Source organism: Zootoca vivipara, chromosome 7, assembly GCF_963506605.1.
Source record: "Zootoca vivipara chromosome 7, rZooViv1.1, whole genome shotgun sequence".
NCBI lineage: Eukaryota > Metazoa > Chordata > Lepidosauria > Squamata > Lacertidae > Zootoca > Zootoca vivipara.
This window is the reverse complement of record NC_083282.1, coordinates 76,338,507-76,346,501: the sequence shown is the minus strand read 5'-3', so window position 1 is coordinate 76,346,501 and position 7,995 is coordinate 76,338,507. Positions and strand designations below refer to the sequence as shown.

Genomic DNA, 7,995 nt, shown 5'->3' with positions numbered 1-7,995 from the left:
GTTCTGTAGCAACAACAAAGTAAAACCATTCTCTTGAAGAATGTTCTATCCAAATCAGCTGAGTAGTTCTTGAGTATTTGATGGGAGCAAATGGTATTTGCCAAGGACTCCAGAAGCTAGTGTGCTGTGTAGATCTCCCCCTCTCCTCTGGCAAAGGAGAGCAGCCTTGTTCTACACCTGAACTCACAGCTGGGGAGAAGGGGTGGTTGATCATTCTTAAACTTACTAGACTTTAGAGGTGCACTGAGCATCACCAAAGCCCAACATTGACATTGGAAACAACATAAAAAAATTCCTTCAGTAGCACCTTAAAGACCAACTAAGTTTTTATTTTGGTATGAGCTTTCGTGTGCATGCACACTTCTTCAGATACCTGAAGAAGTGTGCATGCACACGAAAGCTCATACCAAAATAAAAACTTAGTTGGTCTTTAAGGTGCTACTGAAGGAATTTTTTTATTTTACTTCGATCCAGACCAACACGGCTACCTACCTGTAATTGGAAACAACACTCTCCCCCTTCCTTTTAAGTAGGAAAGGAGACTACAAATTTTGACTGGTTACCATCGACCCCTGCACTTGGTGTTTATAGTTTTTGATGCTTGCAGAAGAAGTATATAGAGATTTCTTCCCCCTTTTATTTATTACTAGCTGGCCCTGCACGCGTTGCTGTGCGTTAGTCTGTGAAATGGAGGGTAATAGCCCCCCTTCAGATCCCCCTGAGCCTCAGAGTTCCCCTGAGTCGAGGCGAGATACTGTGGAGAGGGCAGGTTTCATCCCTGTGTCTCCCCCCACCCTGTTCTGACCCATTACGTATCCCTGCTCCCTATTCCCCCCCGCATCCCCCCCCCCAAGCAGGCCCCTACCTTCACTTGGCAATGTTGGTTATTTGGTGTGGGCCTAGGGGTTTGATAATGGCCGCCTTGGTGGTTTCAGTTGCTTGGTTGATGATGTCATTTGGTTTGTGGGTGTGGCTTAGATTTCACAGGAAGGGAGGGTTGGAGGAGGGTATTACGCCACTTGAGGGTGCTGTTTGACTTGGTGGAAAACCAGGTCTATACCTGCCCAGGCGTGTAATTTGAGGGATTTTTGTCCCCAACAACGCTCAGGGAGTGGCCTGGATTGTTGTGTCAAAATTTCAGGACGATCGGTCAAGCGGTTACGGAGAAAAGTGGAAAACGCAGTTTCACGATTTTTACATTTATATATATATATAGATTACATTTTTATCCCACCTTTCTTCCAAAGAGCTCAAGGTGGTATACTCAGCTCTTCCCAATCCCTCAAAACAACCCTGTGATGAAGTTTAGTCTAAGAAACGATGACTGGCACAAGATCACCCAGTGGGCATTGTGGCTGAACCTGGGTTTGAACTCTTGTCTCCCAGGTTCTAGACCAGCACTCTTAACTACACTATATTCAAAACCTGGCAAAGCAAAGAATGATTTCAACAAGACTCTTAACTTAAAATTAATAGCACAGCACAATCCTGTGCATCCTTACTGAGAAGTGAGACATAATGTGTTCAATGTGACTTACAGTACTTCCAAGTGTGATAGGACACCTGCCTTGATTACATAATGCTTAATCTGAGAGATAAAGCTATTTAACGAAGCTGAATTTGTTTTTAAATTTTAACTAAATACCCGCATCAAAAAGATTAAATAATGTTTTGAATGCCGAAGGAATTTTAAATTCTCAATCCTAAGCGCTTCCACTTTTATCAGCTGCAGCAGATTTTCAAATGGGAACTTATTTTGTCAGCCATCGGAGAACAGGGAATTCTACATATGGAAAAACAGCTCCAGTATCTTGCATTAATTTCCTATCTCCCCCCCCCAGTCCCCCACCTACAGTTTATGAGCTTATTCGGTCAGGGTCTGTTAGTTTTGGTATTGTTAAGGGGTTTAACAGGATTTCATACTTGGTGGTGGTCCTCCCGGGCCTTCACTCCTCTTTTCACCTCAGAACGTTCCTTCTGCTGGGGTGTGCCGGGGGAGGACTGTGAGTAAGAAGATTGCAATTGAAAAGTGTAATTCCTTTGTACATGATTCTAGGGCACTTGCATTCTCACTGACCAGAGCAGTAACTGGGAAGTTGCCAACTTTCATTCTTTCTTTACAGTGCTTGAATAATTTATTTATTCATTTCAACAATTTATATACAGTGGTACCTCGGTTTTCGAACGTAATCCATCCTGGAAGACCATTTGAGTTCTGAAATGTTTGAAAACTGAGGCGCAAAAGGCGGCCTGCAAATTTAATAGAGAAAACTGAGGGGGAAAACATAGACACTCAATGGAAGCTGTTCGACTTCCGAGGTGCGTTCAAAAATGGAAGCATTTACGAAACGTTCGTCAATGGAGACATTCGAAAACCGAGGTACCACTATACCTCTGTATTATTAATTAATTAATTAAATTTGTATACCACCCTCCATCCAAAGATTGCAGGACAGTTCACAACATACAAATACAAAATGAGAACCCAAAATTCATAATGAAAGCAAAAGCAAAAACAAGAACCAAAAACCAACCACATTTCCAGAATTTTGTAATAGTTACCGGTAATATAAAAGGTAAAGGTAAAGGGCCCCTGACAGTTAAGTCCGGTCACAGATGACTCTGGGGTTGCGGCACTCATCTCGCTTTACTGGCTGAGGGAGCTGAAGTTTGTCCGCAGACAGTTTTTCCAGGTCATGTGGCCAGCATGACTAAGCTGCTTCTGGCAAAACTAGAGCAGCGCACGGAAACGCCGTTTACCTTCCCGTCGGGGTGGTTCCTATTTATCTACTTGCACTTTGACATACTTTCAAACTGCTAGGTTGGCAGGAGCCGGGACCAAAGAACAGGAGCTCACCCCGTCGCAGGGATTCGAACCACCGGTCTTCCGATGGGCAAGCCCTAGGCTCAGTGGTTTACACCACAGCGCTACCCGCGTCTGATAGTATTATACCAATATTTGAAAGTGGCATTTTCCAAATATTTCCAGAATTTTGTAATAGTTAATATAGCTGATAATAAAAGAGAACTGATTTGCACACACACCCAAAATTAAAAGTGCTAGAGACAGAATAGTAAGAACATTTTGGTGAGTAATATTATGTATATCCTCAGAAACCTGGCATCGAAATCCTTCTACAGTAGGAGAATTCCAACACGTGGAAGTAAATAGCTTCTGAGGCCCTGCATCTTCAACAACTTGGGGAGGATGTATGTGTTATATGCAACAATCTAATAGGTGTCAGGTACCATCTTTTTTTTTATGGCTTGTTAGCTGATGTCAAAATCAAACACAAAGGTTAAATTAGATTTAGCGTCTTCTTTGACTTGGTAACTAAAATCTTGTTCCCAGCATTATTTCAATCTTTGAAGGAAACCCACATCGGTTGCAATCAGTTTGACAATAAATCGGAGCGATCAAGCCCCTTGTATCATTTCTTTCAGACAGTGCCATACGGTAGTTTCAAATTCAGTGCCGCTGAATTTCTGGTGGCCTCTAAAATGCAATATTTTGTCAATCCTGTTGTATTCCACAGAAATGAATGTATCCTGGAACGAGTGCCCTTTCTCACTTTGCCTCTCCATTTACATGGAAATCATGAAGTCTTTGCATCCCTCTTTCCTCCCTGCCCTTGAAATATTCCAATCTGTTTTTATTATAAATCTGGGGGATGAAACAGGATGGGAGTGAGAGGGAACTGCACAGTAGCCAAAGCTTTCTTTTGGATCTTCCAGATTCTGAGTGTTGTTTTAAAATATAGATCAGGCATAGGCAAACTCGGCCCTCCAGATGTTTGGGGACTACAACTCCCATCATCCCGGACCACTGGTCCTGTTATCTAGGGATGATGGGAGTTATAGTCCCAAAACATCTGGAGGGCCAAGTTTGGCTATGCTTGATATAGATTAACAGCCCAATCAAAAGTTTTAAGATATGTACCCATTGGGATGATATTAAGATTAAGCACCTTCTAGTTCAAACTAGGACCGTGATATATCTTTCTTAGGAAAAAAGAATGATTTGTCTTAATTGGTTCACTTAAAAATAAAGTTTGAGGTTAGCAATTCCCCAGCCACCAGAGGATGCTGCCCTATTCAAATACATTTTAAAAATTATTTTCATGGACCTTTTGACACAATATAGAAAGGCTTCAATGGCGCCTTCTGATATGCTCTGTAAAAGTAGGGATTAAAATTAAGGGGCACTTTTCTTTATGATCATGGTACATGAAGTGGGAAGTTTTTAACTTCCCTGCCCAGAGCGCTGTGATGGTAATGAAAATAATTCTGAATGGTGAAAGGGGGCAGCTTTATTCCTGATCATAGCATGGGGGGGCGCATGAATGTTTTACCTTCCGACTAATTGTATCATGATGGTAATGAAAATCAAAATTGAGGAGAGATGTGGTTCAAGGGATGAGGTGTGGTCTAAGGGAAGTGTTGGGCACCAGTTGAAGAGGTGAGGTATACGTACCAGAGGTGCCCAGAGCCTGGTATAAACCTTTCCCAACTCCAGCCCAATTCCTTGTTCCAGGAAGTGCAGCTGCCAAATAACTTTGTACAATACAGCAAGTATCCTCCTTTTTTTAACATGAGGGCTCCTCTTTTTAAAATGTCACTGACGCCTAAAGATTTTACTAAATTGCAATAAGAGCTTATTTCAGATACGATCTGGCACTAGCTAAAGTATTAGTGTGGTAACAGAAAAGAGGACTATGCTCAGTCAGGTTATTAAAAAAACCCAACCCTTTAGACACTTCTGATTATCTGTTGCCTTGCATGAATAACTCCAGCAGCTCAAAGATAGGAAACATTTGGCACAGAGATGGAAAAACTGCAAATCCTTTTGCAACAGGACAGTGCTCAGATTAAGTTTCTGTGAAACCTTTTCTCCATCGCTAATTTCACACTTGAGAGATGGAACTATGAGCAGTTTACAGCACATAAATCTTATTTTAATAACTGCTTCCTTGAGCCCTAAACAGCCTTTTTTTCTTCTTTGCTGCCCTTGTTGCCTTTTTTCCAAATGAAAAAAGCTTTAAATTCTTTAATGGTTAAGTGCTGTGGATTTGATATTCTCGTTTACTTTTATATCTGTAGATGGGTAGTTGAAGAACAGAGTCAGTATTTGTGACATACATCAGGCACGTCCAACAGGTAGATCGTGATCTACCGGTAGATCACTGGATGCCTGTAGTAGATCAATGGTAGATCACTGGCTCCCCCCAAAGAAGCTCAACAACTTTGGCTCCCCTAGAAAAAGCTGGTTTTTTTTGCCCTGCAACACCCCCCCAAATGGCGCTCTCCATCTCCCTAAAAAAAGCTCAACAACAACTTTGATCTGAATGCCTAAAAAGGGGGCCCTCCTCCTCCCCAAAAAAGCTCAACAAGTTTGACCTGAACTCCAAAAAAGGGGGTAGATCACTGCCATTTTCTAACTCTGTAAATCTTTAATGCATAGCATAATTGGGGTAGGATGCTTGGCTGCAGTTAATTTGCTTGTTTCCCTTGAAGACTGGTTACAGGTAGGTAGCCGTGTTGGTCTGGATCGAAGTAAAATAAAAAGTAATTTATACTGAAGGAATTTTTTTTATTTCCCTTGAAGACTGTTTGAGCACCATGAAAACTATTCAGAATCTGGAGCCAGGGTGGATGGTGTTAAAACCTTCCACTCAGTCACTGGATGCATATTATACCAGTGGTTTCTTGAATTATAGAATCAACTTGAATGGCTGGATAAAAATAAAATTATTTTAGATTTAGCTCAGAGTTTAAGGAGACATACTTTGGAGAGCTCTTTACAAGGAGCCTTGCTGGTTGGATGCCAACATCAAGGCTCCCAAGAGGCACTAATCCACCACCTGTGTCAATTTCCTCAATTTGCCTCATGAAATCATCAGCCCTGACTTAACCCATGATCTTTTTCATGGCATTTGACGTTTAAATGCTCAACAGAAGTTAGCTTGATGCAGAATTTCTGCTGCTGGAGGAGCACATTTTACCCTGGATACAGTCACACTGAGACTCATGAGTTCGTCAATTTAAAAAGCTATGTTTCTTCCGGGAAATACATAGTTGATAGAAAAGATCCCTAGTTCTATCTAAGTGGAGATGCTGTAAGCCATTCTTCCTTTTGCACCTCAGATGGAGAGAGATTCAAGTGTGTCTCCTTTAATGAGGGGGGCATGGAGAAGGAAGAAAATGAAGTGAGGTCAGGTCAGCAACCCTAAGAATATCAGTCTATTGAATGAATATCAGTCTATGAAGGGAGATCAAGAGGTGAGCACAAGAAGGACAGTCTAGGAAGCCTGGAGGTTGTTCTCTACTCTTCATATGTAGGTATGTCAGCCTACAGTGCAAGCAGAGTTGCACCAGATGCTTTCAACCTGTAAAGGAACATTTCCTATTCATGGTCCTTTCATGTATAAGAAGACAGTTTTTCTCGCAAATTTAAAGATCTTTTAGGGGCTCAGATTGGATTCAGAGAAACCATTCTAAATGCTGTGCTTCCTCTAGAACATGGGTAGGCAAACTAAGGCCTCTGTGAATTTGCCCAATACTCTTAAAGCCATGGGTTGGCAAACTAAGGCCTGTGAGCTGGATCAAGCCTAATTGCCTTCTGGATCCAGTCTGCAGACAGTCCAGGAATTGCCGTGTGGATTGCCAGCATGCATGCTATTTCCCTCTCCCTCCCTCCCTCTCCCTCACACGGCGCCAGCGTCTCCTCCCTCCCTCCCTCCCTCCTCCTGGCTTCTCCCCGCCCTGCCTAGAGGAGGAAGGGGGCTGGGCTTTGTTGGTGCCAGCAGCAGCAGTGCTCGAGCAGCCGTCCTTTAAAGCAGCCCCTCTCCAGAGCCCTTTCGCTCGCCACTCATCGTCCCTCTGCCGCCGCCAGCCCCTGCTGCTCACAAGACACAGGTAAGCAGCCACCAGGGCTCGTGGTGCTCTTGCATCATTTTCCCCCCTCCCCAAAATATAGTCCAACCCCCCACAAGGTCTGAGGGACAGTGGACCAACCCCCTGCTGAAAAAGCTCGCTGACCCCTCCTTAAAGCCAATTGTGGACATCACAACCATAACTTCCAAGTCTAAGGGGGAAAGACTCACTGCTCTCTGCTGCCAGTGTTTGCCAGTACAGTCGTACCTCGGGTTGCAAACACCTCGGGTTACGAACAACCCGGGTTACGAACTGCGCAAACCCAGAAGTATTTTCGCTGCGCGTGCGCGCGCAGAAGCGCCACACGCATTTGCGCATGTGCAAAGCGCAAAAATAGCAAAAATGGTGCTTTGCGCATGTGCAAAATGGCGTTTTCGGCTTACGAACTATTCGGGTTACGAACTGCGATCCGGAACGGATCGCGTTCGTAACCCAAGGTACCACTGTACATGTGTTTGGCTCTTGGCTGTCATTTGAGGGAAGGGTCTGCATTTAAAAAGAAAAGAAAAGTTATTTTCTGAGTACTTCATGCTCCTTCCTGTGTGTAGGGATCCATCTCCAGTCTTGTCCTTTCAGCTGTTCTGGTGCCCAGAACATCCATACATGGAACATTTGGTCCTCAAATTGGTGATTGATTATTACTTCAGGGCTTACTGCAGAGAACTATAACCAAAGAAACTTCATTTGCAAATGCTCAGAGCGTTTATTGGATTCAGTTGTAAAATCTTCACTTTGGTGTGATGCATGGTTGATAAACTTTAATGACAGGCTCCATTAGCAGTTGTTAAACAGGGAAGGATGTCATGGAAAATAGCACATTGTAGTGTGCATTGCTTTACCACTAAGCAGAAGAAGAAGCATGAGTTTTCATGGATTTTTCACTCATGGACCTGCTCTTCTAAGTGAACAAAGTAATGACGACAACATTCATAACACTGATAATTAATCAGAAAGGATTTGCAATCAGTAACTTCTTACTTGTGTGCTCAAAATCCTTCAGAAAAGTATATAACATATTAAGTCAAAGGTGGACATCCTTTCATTTTATTGGGGCTGCATACT

At 43.0% G+C, this 7,995-nt stretch overlaps 1 protein-coding gene across 9 annotated transcripts in view; it reads left to right on the top strand.

Moving 5' to 3' along the window:
• SULF2 (sulfatase 2) overlaps window positions 1-7,995 on the top strand; it is a 294,763-nt gene that overhangs the window by 43,671 nt on the left and 243,097 nt on the right. The gene's annotated exons all lie outside the window — the stretch shown is intronic.